Source organism: Arachis ipaensis, chromosome B9, assembly GCF_059453495.1.
Source record: "Arachis ipaensis isolate K30076 ecotype BB chromosome B9, ASM5945349v1, whole genome shotgun sequence".
In the NCBI taxonomy this organism is placed as follows: Eukaryota; Viridiplantae; Streptophyta; class Magnoliopsida; order Fabales; family Fabaceae; genus Arachis; species Arachis ipaensis.
In genome coordinates, this window is record NC_142444.1 from 41796288 (window position 1) to 41811007 (window position 14720).

General features: G+C 40.2%; 2 non-coding genes across 2 annotated transcripts; both read right to left on the reverse strand.

Annotated features, from left to right (window-relative positions):
• Window positions 1-716: 716 nt before the first annotated feature.
• On the reverse strand, window positions 717-820 carry LOC148544434 (small nucleolar RNA R71). The gene has a single exon (XR_015901755.1). It is a non-coding gene; the product is annotated as a small nucleolar RNA R71 (small nucleolar RNA).
• Window positions 821-11655: 10835 nt separating this feature from the next.
• On the reverse strand, window positions 11656-11759 carry LOC148544435 (small nucleolar RNA R71). The gene has a single exon (XR_015901984.1). It is a non-coding gene; the product is annotated as a small nucleolar RNA R71 (small nucleolar RNA).
• Between the last annotated feature and the right edge of the window lie 2961 nt (window positions 11760-14720).

A 14720-nucleotide genomic window follows, 5' to 3' on the forward strand; every position in this document is an offset into this window, starting at 1 on the left:
TTATGCCTTTAAATTCATGCAACTAACTCACTGACTCACTAACTGTTTGAATTAATTCCTCAATTGAGCTAACCATACTCTTCCATTAACCAAGAGTATTTCACTTGTTTGTGTTTGAGCTGTGTTCTTGTATGACAGGTAGGAGAGGAGAGACATCAACTCCTCCATATACCGAACCAGAGAGGACCCTTCATAGACTTAGAAGGGAAGCAAGAGGGAAGAGAGTAGTGGGAGAAGAGGAATCTGAAGGAGAATCTGAGGACAATTTTGAGGAAGCTTTAGATCTCAACATGGATAGAGAAGTTCACAACCATGAGAGAGCTGATGGAAACGATGCCATCCCTGAGAGGAGGGTTCTTAGTTCATACATAAACCCAACCTCTGGGAATTGTGGTAGTAGCATCCAGAAACCACCCATTCAGGCCAACAATTTTGAGCTCAAGCCACAGCTAATATCACTTGTGGAAAATCATTGTTCCTTTGGAGGAAGTGCTAATGAAGACCCAAACCAACATCTCACAAAATTCCTGAGGATTTGTGACACTGTGAAGTCCAATGGAGTCCAGGAAGATGCCTATAAACTGCTTTTGTTCCCATTTTCACTTAGGGACAAAGCAGCTAAGTGGCTGGAATCATTCCCAAGGGGGAGTCTAACAACATGGGATGAGGTGGAAAGCAAGTTTCTGGCACGTTTCTACCCTCCACAAAAGGTCAATAGGCTTCGATCTGAGGTTCAGACTTTTAGACAACAAGATGGTGAAACTCTCTACGAGGCATGGGAGAGATTCAAGGACTTGACAAGGAAATGCCCACCAAACATGTTCCATGATTGGGTGCAACTGCACATCTTCTATGATGGGCTCTCTTATGAATCAAGGAAGGCTGTAGACCATTCATCAGGAGGTTCATTGAACAGGAAAAAGACTGTGGAAGAAGCCATTGAAGTGATCGAGACAGTGGCTGAGAATGAGTACTACTATGCATCAGAAAGGCACAACACTAAGGGAGTCATGGAGCTGAACCATGTTGATACAATTCTAGCCCAAAACAAGGTGTTTGCCAAGCAACTAGCAGAGCTTACCAGGCAATTAGAAACAAAGCAAGTGGCTGCAATACACACACAAGATCAAGAGGAAGTAGGCATTGAAGGAGGTGATTGGGATGAGGTTAACTATGTGGGAAACCAACAAAGGCAATCATATGATCCACATTCCAACACTTACAACCCAGGCTGGAGAAACCACCCAAACTTTGGGTGGGGAAACCAACAAACCCAACCACAAAACCACAAACCTTACAACCACAATCAACATAACAATTCCACATACCAAAACTCCAACCAAAGATCATACCAAGCCACACAAAGCACCTACTCCCAACCACCATATCATGGCCAAAATAATCAACATACCCAACCTAATCCGAACCAACAATTTCAAGATCAATTAAACCGGATAGAAGGAATGATGGCAACCATGAGTCAAGACATAGTTGAATTGAAGAGCTTCAGGGATGATGTGAGAACTACCTTAAGAAACCATGGTGAAAAACTCAAAAGGATGGAATCTCAAGTAGGAGAGCTATCTCAACAGGCACCCAAATCAACTGCAGTGTTCCCTAGTGACACAGAAAAGAATCCTAAAGGGGAACAAAAGAGAGTAAGATGGGAAGAATGCAAAGCCATCACCATAATGAAGGAAGTCTCAGAAGAAGAAGGAATCAGGCCCTCAGAGCAGGAACCAGAAATCTTGAAGGAAGGTGTGGAAGAAGTTAAGCAAGAAGGTGGAACTGAGCAAGCCAAGGAACTGCAAAAAGGCATGATGGAAATATACCAACCAAAAGCACCATTTCCTGAGAGGTTAGGAGGAGGTGAAAAAAGGAAAACCTACTCAAGGTTTCTAGAGACATTTAACTCTCTTCATGTCAATATTCCCTTTCTTGAGATTCTTCATCAAATGCCCACACACATCAAGTATTTAAAGGAATTGTTAAGCAAAAAAAGAGTTTTGAAGGGAGGACAAACAGTAACAATGAACAAAGAATGCAGTGCTCTCATCAAGAAGGACACACTCTCTAAGAAAACGGACCCAGGAAGTTTTCATATCCCTTGCATCATAGGGGAAACAAAAATTGACAGAGGATTCTGTGATCTAGGAGCTAGCATAAATGTGATGCCTCTAACTCTTATGAAGAGGCTACAACTGAATGAGGTGAGATCCACTGATGTAATCATACAACTGGCTGACAAAACTCAGAAGCAAGCTGAAGGGATAGTTGAAAATGTGCTGGTGAAAGTGGGGGATTATTATTTCCCCACAGACTTTGTCATTGTGGACATGGAGGAAAGCTACTTACACCCTATCATTCTGGGCAGACCATTTCTAGCCACTACTAGAGCGCTCATAGATGTAGAACAAGGAGAGCTAATTCTGAGAATACATGATGAACAGCTCATTTTCAAAGTCTTCAAACCTGCATCTGAGCCTGAACCAGAACCTGAAAAGCCTAAAGATGATAGTAGCCATCCGTGTTTGGAGGAAAGTAATCCAGCAGCTGAGACTCTAAAACAGTCATTGGAAGGCAAACAAGAGTTGCAAGAGTTAGAGCCACAAGAATCAGTGGAAACAGATCAGAAGGATCCTCCTGACATAAAGGTCAATGAAGAAATCCTCAAGAGAAAGGGAAGAGTGATAGGGAGATTGCCAAGAGGATGGAGAAACAAGAAAATTCCCACTGAAGGTTTTTCTCCGGGAGATAACGTGATATCAAGTCATTATCTGCCAATCCCACCTGGCCTCAAAACCATTCCTTCCCAGCTCCCTCAAGTGTTCACAATCAGGAAAGTTCTTTCTATGGAACATTTAGAGGTCATGAATGAATCAAGTGGGGACGTTTTCATAGTGAGAGGAGAGGACGTCAAGCACTACAATCCACCCTAACAAGGGACAACCGTCAAGCTAGTGACGTTAAAGAAGCGCTTCATGGGAGGCAACCCATGTTTTTAGTATCCTTAATCTTTAGTGCTTTGCTTTACATCTAATAAAGCATGGTTTCTTATGCATGAACTTGAATCCTCAGGACAACTATTGATTAAGTGCACTAAACCTTGCATGTAAATTACAATGGGTCTCTAAGTTTGGTGTGCCTGATGGCAATCCCAAATCTTACTCGAATTGAATTCCATCTTTCATTCAAGGTGCACAACCAAACATTAAGTTTGGTGTTCTTTTTGAACACAGTTTATGAAAAGCAAGAAGTTCCTCTGGATTTCAAAATTCATGACAAGTATACCATTCACATGTTTTAATACTTTGGTTTCAATTACTTAGGGTAGTCACTTTGTTTAGAATCAAAGAGCCAAGGTGACTATGATTTATTAGAATTATGCACACTCATTAAGGACAACCAATATGGATTTCATGTCATCAGGAGACTTAACCAAACACTAAGTTTGGTGTCCAAATAATAAGTGTGCATACATGTAGAAGTCACGGCTATAAGCTCATAAAGACAAGCATTGATTTACATGTGCAAATATTATTCATAATTCACATGGACCGAAAAATGATAGCAAATTTGTTTGTTTGTGCAGGTACAAAAGAAAAGACAAAAATGGAGGAAAAAGACAAAGGGAGGTACGTGCTTGGTCAAAAAGAAAATTCACAAATCTTTGAAACTAACACATGGGAAAAGGAAGTTCTGCAAGAAAAGAAAGCTACATGTACAACCTAATGCATCCAGAATACTTCCAAGAAAATGAAAAGCCAATCGTCCTTATCTACAATTCATATATTTACCATCAAGCCACCCTTCACAAACCACCCTAGCCGTTCATTTTTCACTCATGGGCACTATAAAGAACCACTTGGGGAACGAGTCCCACACCACCAATTCTCCTTCATACACATTTTCCTTCATCATAGCATAACTATCTCTTGCCGAAAACAACCTCACCACACCTCCAACAACACTTCTTGCTTCACCTTGTCAACTTTAGCTTGTCACTTACCAAAACTAAAAAAAAACCAATGGCAGCTTCATCTAGCCACAAAAGAAGAAAAGACAAGCAGCCAATGGAGGAAAACAGGGAATTCGATGCATGGAGATACAGATCAGTGTTCCATGAGATTCAAGCCGAATGGATGAGACCTAAAACGGTACTAGCTGAGGTTCCCTTTGACCTTGAAAAGGATGAGTTCCCAGGTGTTTGGGAAAAGATCAAAAAGAGGAAGTGGGAGCTCCTAACTAAGCCAATCACTAGAATCAACATCAACTTGGTGAAAGAGTTTTATGCAAATGCAGTAAGGGAGGATCAAACCAAGAACCCCACATACAAAAGCTATGTGAGAGGGGTGGAAGTTGACTTCAGTCCCAAAGCAATCATGAAAACTCTTGGCCTGAAAAACATACATTTCAGCCAAGCAAGTTATGAAGAAAGGATGATAGGAGAACCTGACTATACAACTATTGCTGAAGACCTTTGTGCCATCAGAGTTGAATGGGTGAGAAAAACAAGAGGGGCTCCAAGAGTCTTGAGAAGGGGAGACCTAACACCTGAAGCTAAAGGGTGGTATGCAATAGTTAGGAGATCCATCCTACCCACTGCAAACTCTTCAGAAATAGTCCCTAAAAGAGCCATCTTGCTACATTGCATTATGGTTGGAGGAGAGATCAAAGTTCATAAACTCATTGCTGAACAGATACAAGAGTTCAGTGAGAAAAGTGACCCTGAATCCTGGCTCCACTTCCCTAGCACTATCATTAGACTATGCATCGATGCCCAAGTACCACTTGAGGATGAAAGACCTAATTGGCTATATCCTGGACTGGCCATAACTGCGCACAGAATGACTCTTGGCCCAACTCCTCCAAGACATACAAGAAGAAGAAATGAAGAAGGGCAACAAGTGGAAGCCGAGCAAGAAGCAGAACAAGAAAGACAGGAAGGAGAAGATAGAGAAGAAGAGCAAGAAGAGCAAGCAACTCCTGAAAGAAGACAACGAATTCCCAGAGACCCCATGGATATGAGCAGAATGCAGGAAATCATGGAAGGAATGTCTCAACAATACATGAGGTCTCAGGAGAGACAAGAGGACTTTCATCTAAAAATGATGGATATGCAAAGGAACTTTGAATCAAGATTCTTCGATCTGCAAAGGGAACAAAATTTACACTTACAGGAATCCTTCAGCCACATATGCCAACACCAAGATGCCAATGTCTTGGCAATCAAGGAAGCCACCACTTTACAGAATGCAAGATACTCAGTCCAAGCTGATTACAACATCAGTTCGCAAATCAAGCTTAACTACATAGGGGAACATCTACACAAGATGGACCCAGCATTCCCAGCTTATGATGAGTATTTCAAAGGGAGGAAAGAAGGAGAAATAAACAAGGCAATGATCCTTGAAAAAGGAGTGGAAGAAACGATGAAAAAGGCTGGATTCTGGAAAAAGCTCATAAGAAAAGACAAGGGAGGCACAAGTGGTCAAAAAGAGGCAGGAAGCAAGAAGAAGCAGGATCCCAAGAATTAAGAAGAACCAAGCAATAAATAAGAGGTGGTCTCGTTCCTTAATAATCAAATGATAATTGGTGAATTGTCTTTATGAACGTGTTTTCATCATAAGTCATTTAAGTGTTATGTGGAGTCTTTTTTTTATGAGTCGTTTTTTTTAGTATGTGTGTTTGTTAAGTGCTTTGAATAAAGTGAATGCCTGGATGTTTGGATATAACTTCACCTTCTTAAACAAGTGCGTGCCATGCTTGTTCTGTTTCTAAAAAAATAAAAGAAAAGTTTGAACAAAAGTAACTTGGCTAAATTAGTGACAAATCAAGTAGAATTAAGTGGTGGTATGCATGCTTGATTGTTTAGTCAGATCACTAAAATTAGAGTGTAGAATTATCATTTTTTATGTAGAAAGTGAACATTGTCTATGGATCTTGATGAATAAATGTTTTTGGCCATGAAAAAGAAAGAAAAAGAAAAAGAAAAAGCCACGGAAAAAGGCAACCAAAAAGCAAAAAAAAAATTTAGAAAATAAGCTAGGTACCAATGGTTTGAACTTCTGAGACAAATGCCTGTGGTGTTTATGTATTAAGGATATGCTTGGATGAATAGGTTCTGAGGAGTGTTTCAACACTTGGTAACTTGGGTTAACTAACCCGGGATTATCAACCAAAAGTCCATTATCAAGAGCAACCTAAATACAAAACATTTAGTCACACAAAGAAGTGCTGGGCACCAATGTCTCAAGAAGAAATGTGAACTAAAATGCCTAAAGTGGATATGTGTAGTGCACTAATAAGAACAAGAAAATGCCAAAGGCTTGTGCAACACATGACACTAAGCAAACAAGGAGCAAAAGAAGCTCTAAGAAAAAGAAAAGAAAAACAAAGAAAAGAAAAGTGCCAAAGACATAAGAATAACAAGAGGCCATAGCAATGTTTGATGGATGCAATGAAAAAGTGATAATCCTACCTGATAAGTATGAAAAAGTGATGCTGCAACTTTCTGCATAAAACCCTTCTGATGAACTTCAAATGCTTGCTAATATAGCCAATGTAATTGCTTTCTGTTTCATACTTTCTTCTCAAATAACTCAGGACTTGCTTAGGGACAAGCAAGTATTAAGTTTGGTGTTGTGATGCCAAGGCATCATAGGCTAGTTTCACTAGCATTTTTCTGTTAGTTTTAGTTGTTTTATGCATTTTCTTGAGCTTAAAGTAACCAAAAATGGTTAAATGAAGAACAAAGTAATGAACCATCCAAACAATATGATTTTGATGCAAATTCCATGAGTTTTAGTTATATTACTTAAATGCTATGAATGGAAGATTTCTCATGAAATTTTGCAAGACTTTGATGCAATTGATTGGATGATTTCAGGGAAGAAGAGGCTAAGCAAGGAAGCAACAAAATCAATAAAGGAAGCTTGAATATCACATGTGGAGTTTAAGTTCCAGTTTAAGCCTAAACTGGAGCTTAAACGCCAAAATCATGAAGGATAAGAAATGCTGGGATTGAAGTTTAACCTCCAGTTTGACCTCAAACTGGAGGTTAAACGCCAGAATGAAAAGCCTCACTTAAGGAGCATTCCACGTTTAACCTCCAGTTTGACCTCAAACTGGAGGTTAAACGCCAGAATGAGTATGCCACCCAGGGAGGAGTTCCACGTTTAACCTCCAGTTTGACCTCAAACTGGAGGTTAAACGCCAGAACCAGGAAGAGTACCAGGGAGCCATTCCACGTTTAAGCTCCAGTTTGACTCAAACTGGAGCTTAAACGTGTTCGATAGCTTTTCTACTCCAGGGTTGCTCTCTCCATCTCCACGTTTAACCTCCAGTTTGACCTCAAACTGGAGGTTAAACGTGTTCGACACCTCCAGGGCCACCATTCCAAACTTCCACGTTTAACCTCCAGTTTGACCTCAAACTGGAGGTTAAACGTGTTCGACCTCCAGTATGCCTCCACCCTTTTCCACGTTTAACCTCCAGTTTGACCTCAAACTGGAGGTTAAACGTGTTCGACCTCCAGGGCTGCCCTTCCTATCTCCACGTTTAAGCTTCAGTTTAACCTTAAACTGAAGCTTAAACGTGTTCGACTACATGACTCTCCAGGGCTACCTTCTTCCATTTCCACGTTTAAGCTTCAGTTTAACCTTAACTGAAGCTTAAACGTGCTTCTACAAAAGGCCTCACTGGAAGTGTCTGGCGTTTAAGCTGCAGTTTAAGCTTAAACTACAACTTAAACGCCACTCTTGAAAAAGGTTTCTGGGCCAAAAATATTGTGATTTAAGTTAGTCTTTGAGCACAAATATTAACTTAAACTTACTTTGGTATGAAACCCAATTGAATATCATGGTTTATGGGATTGGGCCTGAAGGATTGATGAGTTTGAAATCTCAATTTATTGAGTCATGTGTCATTATTTGATTATCACTAAGTTGGCTCAATAAATGTTACAGGATTTGGATCAACAACCTCATCAAGATTATGGATCATAAACCCAAGGCAAAAGGAAAGCAAGGAGAGGCCTCAAAGCCCAAGAAGCACAACTGAAGCTCAATATAGAAAGTGTATAAATAGGATAGAAGTTAAGTTAAAAAAAAAAACTTTACTTTCATTATTTTTTAGCTAGTTTTCCTTTTCTTTGTAATTGAATTCAAAGCTATGATTCACTAAACCCCCTTTCATTGGGTTAGGGAGCTCTATTGTAATTCAATGAATCAATAATAGTTTATCTTCTTCTTCAATCTTTTCTCTTGAATTTTGTTAGAAAGCTTCTCGATCTAATTCCATTGAGTAGTTGTCTTGGGAAAGAAACTACTCATACTTGGAATCCTTCGGAGCCTTGGGAAAGGAATGGAGGATTCATGCTAGAGAAGCTTTCTCACAGTGGATTGGATTGGGGTTTGGATGGATATTGTGACATGTAATCCTACCAAATTGTGGTTCATGAAATTGTGTGGTATAATCAGTGATCAAGCATCATCTCTTCTTATGAACATTTAAACCAAGGGATTGGGAATTTGTTTGTTTTTAGAGAGCATTGGTGAGCCAAGGAATTGGGATCCAATCATATAAGATTGCCAAGCAAAATTCAATGAATGCATTGGTTGAGGAAGAGATATACATGTTTTGATTCGGAGATTTCAATATCTCCTAAACCCAATGAATTCCCCATTTCTGATTTCTACTTTCTCTTTACATTCTGCAATTCAATTCTTGCAATCATCCCCATTCCCTTTTAATTTCAGCAATTTACATTCTGCTCTTTAATTCATGCAATTTAAGATTCAGCCATTTAATTTTCTTGTCATTTACTTTTCCCGCCAATTTTACATTCCGCAATTCTCATCTCAAATCTTGATTCCGCTCAACTAGAACACACTTCTAATCCGAATTGCTCACTCAACCAATCCTTGTGGGATTCGACCTCACTCTATTGTGAGTTTTTACTTGACGACGATAACCGGTGCACTTGCCGGAAGGAATTTTGCCGATCGTGCAATTTCCTAAATCGTAGCATAACACTTTTATGCGCATCAGTTAACGTGGGAACTAACGTAAGGGATGAAGAGTTGTCGACAACGTTAGTGACATTCAACATTGTCACTAACGTTGAAGCAACCACACAACCCCCAAGAGTCACGTTAACTTCCACGTTAACTTGGTTAACGTGGAAGCTAACGATGAGGAATGAAGGATGAGCCAACGTTAGTGACACTCAACATTGTCACTAACGTTGGGATGGCTAAAGATGGCCACGTTAGAAGCCACGTTAACCTAGTTAACGTGGACTCTAACGTGAGACCTAGGGGCACATTGGAACGTTAGTGACAATGTTGAATGTCACTAACGTTCTCGAAGGATGGCAAGGGCCACGTTAGAAGCCACGTTAACCTAGTTAACGTGGGCTTTAACGTGAAGCAAGAAGGGGCACACTGGAACGTTAGTGACAATGTTGAGTGTCACTAATGTTCTCGAAGGTTAACAAGGCAACGTTAAAAGCCACGTTAACCTAGTTAACGTGGGTTTTAACGTGAGGAAAAGGGGTGCATTGGAACGTTAGTGACAATGTTAAGTGTCACTAACTTTCTCGAACTTATATTCTCACTAAATATTAACACCCCTAACGTCCTGAACTAAAGTCTCCGCCCACTTCGCACTTTCTCTCTGCAAGTAAAGCCAAGCCCAAATAAAGAAAGGAACTGCTTCAAACTCAAGATCCAAAGGCCCAAGACTTGAAGAATCACACTAGAAGCTGAGAAGAGTAGTATATATAGGAGTAGCTTTGAATTGAGAAAGAAGTTCTGGAGGCTTGGGAAAAAGAGAACTACTCTCTGTATTTTACTTTCTTTGCAATTTTTAGTTTTATGATGTATTCTCCATCTTTGTTTTCATTTTCAAGAGCTATGAACAACTAAACCCCTTTCATTGGGTTAGGGAGCTCTGTTGTAATTTGATGGATCAATACTAATTTTCATTATTCTTCTTCTATCTTTCCTCTTGATTTTACTTGAAAGCTTTCGATCTTCATCCAATTGAGTAGTTATCTTGGAAGAGAAGCTACTCAAACTTGGATCTCTTTTGAACCTTGAAAGAGGAATGAAGAGATCAAGCTAGAAATGCTTTCTCATGCTGGACCAAATTGGGTTTGGATGGGTATGTGACTATAACCCTCTCAATACTTGATTTGGGAAATGCATGTGGTATAATCAGTGACCGTACTTCATCTCTTCTCATGAGCAATTGACCAAGGAATTGGCTATTGATCAAGATTTGAGAGATTGAATTGCAAGAAATTGTAATTCAATCACTTAAGATTGCCAAGGAGATCAATGAGTGCATTGATTGAGGAAGAGATGAAAATGATCTTGATCCGGAGAATTGCAACATCTCCTAAGCCCAATGAACTCCCCATCTCTGATCTTACCCATTCTCTTTAATTTCTGCCATTTACTTTTATGAGCAAATCCCCCATTCCCATTTACAATTCTGCAATTTATTTTCAGTCATTTACTTCCAGTCCTTTAATTCTAGCATTTACTTTTTTGTTATTTACATTCCTGCCATTTTATTTTCTGCAACTCTCAACCCAAATTCTGGATTCGCTCAACTAGAACATTCTTCTAATTAAAGTTGCTTGATAAATCAATCCCTGTGGGATTCGACCTCACTCTATTGTGAGTTTTTACCTGACGACAAATTCGGTACACTTGCCGAAGGGAGATTTGTTGATAGACAAGTTTTCTGTGCATCAAGTTTATGGCGCTGTTGCCGGGATTGATTGTGCATCAACAATGATTAAATTGGAAGATCACTAGATTGAGCATTTTTATTTTGTGAATTTCATTTTCTGTTTGAGTGATTTACTTTTTGTTTTAGTTAAACTTCTTCCCTTCCCCCTCTACTCTTTTGTTTTTCTTTGTTATTTTCAATTCTGTTTGCTAACCCACTAACTGTTTGATATATTGCATCACCCACAACTAACAGTAATTCTGACACAAATACTGTCTGCACCTATTTTCTTTGCTTGTACTTGTTGGTTGTATGATAGGGAGAAGAAGCGGGGCTTCAACTTCCTTTGATTCTGAACCTGAGAGAACCTTCCTTAGACTAAGGAGGGAGGCAAAAGAAAAACGTGTAGTTGGTGCTGAAGAAGAGGAGGAACACTTTGAGGAATACTTTGAACCTAACATGGAAGAAAACATGGAAAATCATCATGAAGAAGAGACTCACAACCATGGCAGAGGAGGTGGAGCAAATCATGCTGGGGAGGATAGAAGAGTTTTGGGCTCTTACATCAATCCAAACCCAGGCAATTATGGAAGTAGCATCCAAAAGCCAACAATCCATGCCAACAACTTTGAACTTAAACCACAGCTCATCACCCTTGTTCAGAACAACTGTTCATTTGGAGGAGGTGTTCAAGAAGACCCCAATCAACATTTGACCACCTTCCTGAGAATATGTGACACAGTAAAATCTAATGGTGTTCATCCTGACGCCTATAGACTGCTCTTATTTCCTTTCTCACTCAGGGACAAGGCTGCCAAGTGGCTGGAATCTTTTCCAAGGGAGAGTTTGACAACTTGGGAGGATGTGGTGAACAAATTCTTAGCAAGATTTTACCCTCCTCAACAAATCAATAGACTTAGAGCTGAGGTCCAAACTTTCAGGCAACAAGATGGTGAGACTCTGTATGAAGCATGGGAGAGGTTCAAGGACTTAACAAGGAGGTGTCCACCTGACATGTTCAATGAATGGGTGCAGCAGCACATTTTCTATGAAGGGCTCTCTTATGAGTCAAAGAAGCCCGTAGACCATTCATCTGGAGGATCTTTGAACAAGAAGAAGACCATTGAGGAAGCCATAGATGTTATTGAAACAGTAGCAGAAAATGACTACTTCTATGCTTCCAAAAGAGGGAACACAAGAGGAGTGATGGAGCTAAACAATATAGATGCTCTGTTGGCCCAAAACAAGATCATTACCCAGCAGCTAGCTGACCTCACCAAGAAGATGGAGAGGAACCAAGTAGCAGCAATCTCATCTTCATCAAGAATCCAAGAAGGAGTGAATGAAGAAGCAGAGGGGAGTCAGGAGCAAGCCAACTACATTGGGAATTCACCAAGGAAAAACTATGATCCATACTCCAAGATCAAACTTTGGGTGGGGTAGTGAGCAAGATCAAAACCAAGACCAGAGACGTTACAACTCCAACAACAATGCAGCTCACCAGCAATTCACCCAGAGGACATCTCAACACCCCCACAACAACACTTCTCCACACACTCATCAAAACCAAAACAGCACATCTGCTCCGAATCACTCATCAATTGATGACAAGCTCTCTAAGATTGAAGCCTTACTTGAAGGAATATGCCAAGAGATTCAAGAAAATAAGGTGTTCAAAGAGGAGGTGCGAGCCAATATTAAGAACATAGGAGAGACCATTAGGAAGCTGGAATTCCAGATGGGATATTTAGCCGAGAAGATTCCCAAACCTACTGATAGCTTCCCAAGTGACACGGAGAAAAACCCCAAAGGAGAAGCAAAGAAAGTAAGATGGGAAGATTGCAAAATGGTCACTACAAGTGATCAAGAGACTGAAGACAAGCAAGGCAAACTTCTCGAACAACCTGAAGACAACTCAATAAAGGAGGAGGATAGAGATCACAAAGAACCAGAAATGTCACAACAAGAGTTGCTGAAGCTCTATGCACCCTTTCCTCAACTGCTCAATGGTACTGTGGGAAAGAGAATATACTCAAGGTTCCTAGACTTGTTTGCATCTCTGCATGTGAACATACCATTCATCAAGGCAATTCAACAAATGCCTGCATTCATCAAGTATATGAAGGAACTTCTTCCCAGGAAAAGCTCACTCAAGGGAGGGCAGACTATAGTGATGAACAAGGAATGTAGTGCCCTTATTCAACCTGAGTTGCCTACAAAAAGAAGAGACCCAGGAAGTTTTCATATCCCTTGTGCCATAGGTGAAAATATGTTCGACAGAGCACTATGTGATTTGGGGGCCAGCATCAACTTACTGCCCTTATCCCTGGTGAAGAGGCTACAGATCAATGAGATAATGCCCATAGATGTCATTGTCAGACTGGCTGACAAAACTCAAAAGCAAGCAATAGGAGTGGTGGAAAATGTGTTGCTAAAGGTTAGGAAGTACTTTCTCCCAACAGACTTTGTCATTCTGGACATGGAAGAAAGTCACACTCACCCAATCATATTGGGAAGACCATTCTTAGCTACAGCCAGAGAACTTATCGATGTAGAGAAAGGGGAGCTAATATTGAGAATCCATGATGAACGACTTAGCTTTAATGTCTTCAAACTCTCACAAGAAACAGATCAAGAGGACAAGGAACTAAGCACAGATGATAATGAGACACTGAAAGAAAAAAGAAGCATTGAAGCACAGCCAGCTCATTCTGAGACCCCCTTAACTGACAAACAAAGAAAACAACAATTGCCACAGCTCAAGGAAAAGTTGGAGGAACCCAAATCTCTAGAGGCAGGTGAAGACAGCATCACAACTCCTTGGAGAAAAGAGGTCACCAAGGGGAAGGCAACCTCAAAAGAAACAAAGAAGAAGGTACCAAGGAGATGGAGGAACAAGAAGATCCCTACGGAAGACTTCTCTCCAGGGGATAGAGTTGTCTCAGCTTACTTCCCAGATATTCCCCCTAATCTCCCTACTGTGCCATCTCAATTACCTAAGGTCTTCACTATCAACAGAGTTCTTTCCCTGGAACATGTGGAGATCATTGATCCAACCAATGGATACAAGTCCACAGCAAGAGGGCAGGACTTTAAGCATTACCAACCACCATGATGAAGGAAAAACGTCAAGCTAGTGACGCTAAAGAAGCGCTTCATGGGAGGCAACCCATGTTTTATATGCTTTCAGATGATAATGAATAAGTCAATCTTTATGAGCTTCAATCCAAACTTGACAAACAATTGGTGAAAATCTTCTTATGCAGAATATAGTGAGGAACAAGTTTGGTGTTCAAAGCAAACCAAGATGCATGCTAGTCTTGGGAGCTTTGAACACAAAACCTCCATCACAGTGATCCAAACTAAGTTTGGTGTCACCTCATGGTGCCACCAAAATGCATATAAGGACCCACCAATAGTTAGTTAGTTAGTGGGAATTCATAAATAAACAATCAAATCCTTTCTTTCATTTTATTCTAGCCGTAGAGTTTAAATTTTTTTTATGATATTAATTTCCTTATTTCAAATCTTTATAGGAAAGGAAAAGAAGCATGAAAAGGGATTGATTGGACAATTAAATGGGGGAGATTTCGCCACTTATTGAAGAGCACTACACACATGTCTCAAGAGGGAACGCATGGGGAAACGCTGCCATGCAACATTGGAGAAAGAAGACCCTTGAAGACCGAACCAATCACTCTTATTAAGTGATGATCCTTGTCTTTCCTTCATACACAACCCCATCCGTCCATCTAGTAAACATTCATGCAATCCACACCCTTCATTCACTCATGATTTTCTTATATAAGTGAACCTTAGTGCATGCTCACTCCTCACATTCAAATCCCCACTCTCCACACTTCTATTGACACACTAAACCCTTCATTACACATTGCTTTAACCAACCCACTCTTCATCTATCCGAAGCCTCAAACCTCCTCAAACAACAACTCAAGTCATGTCATCATCAAGCTCAA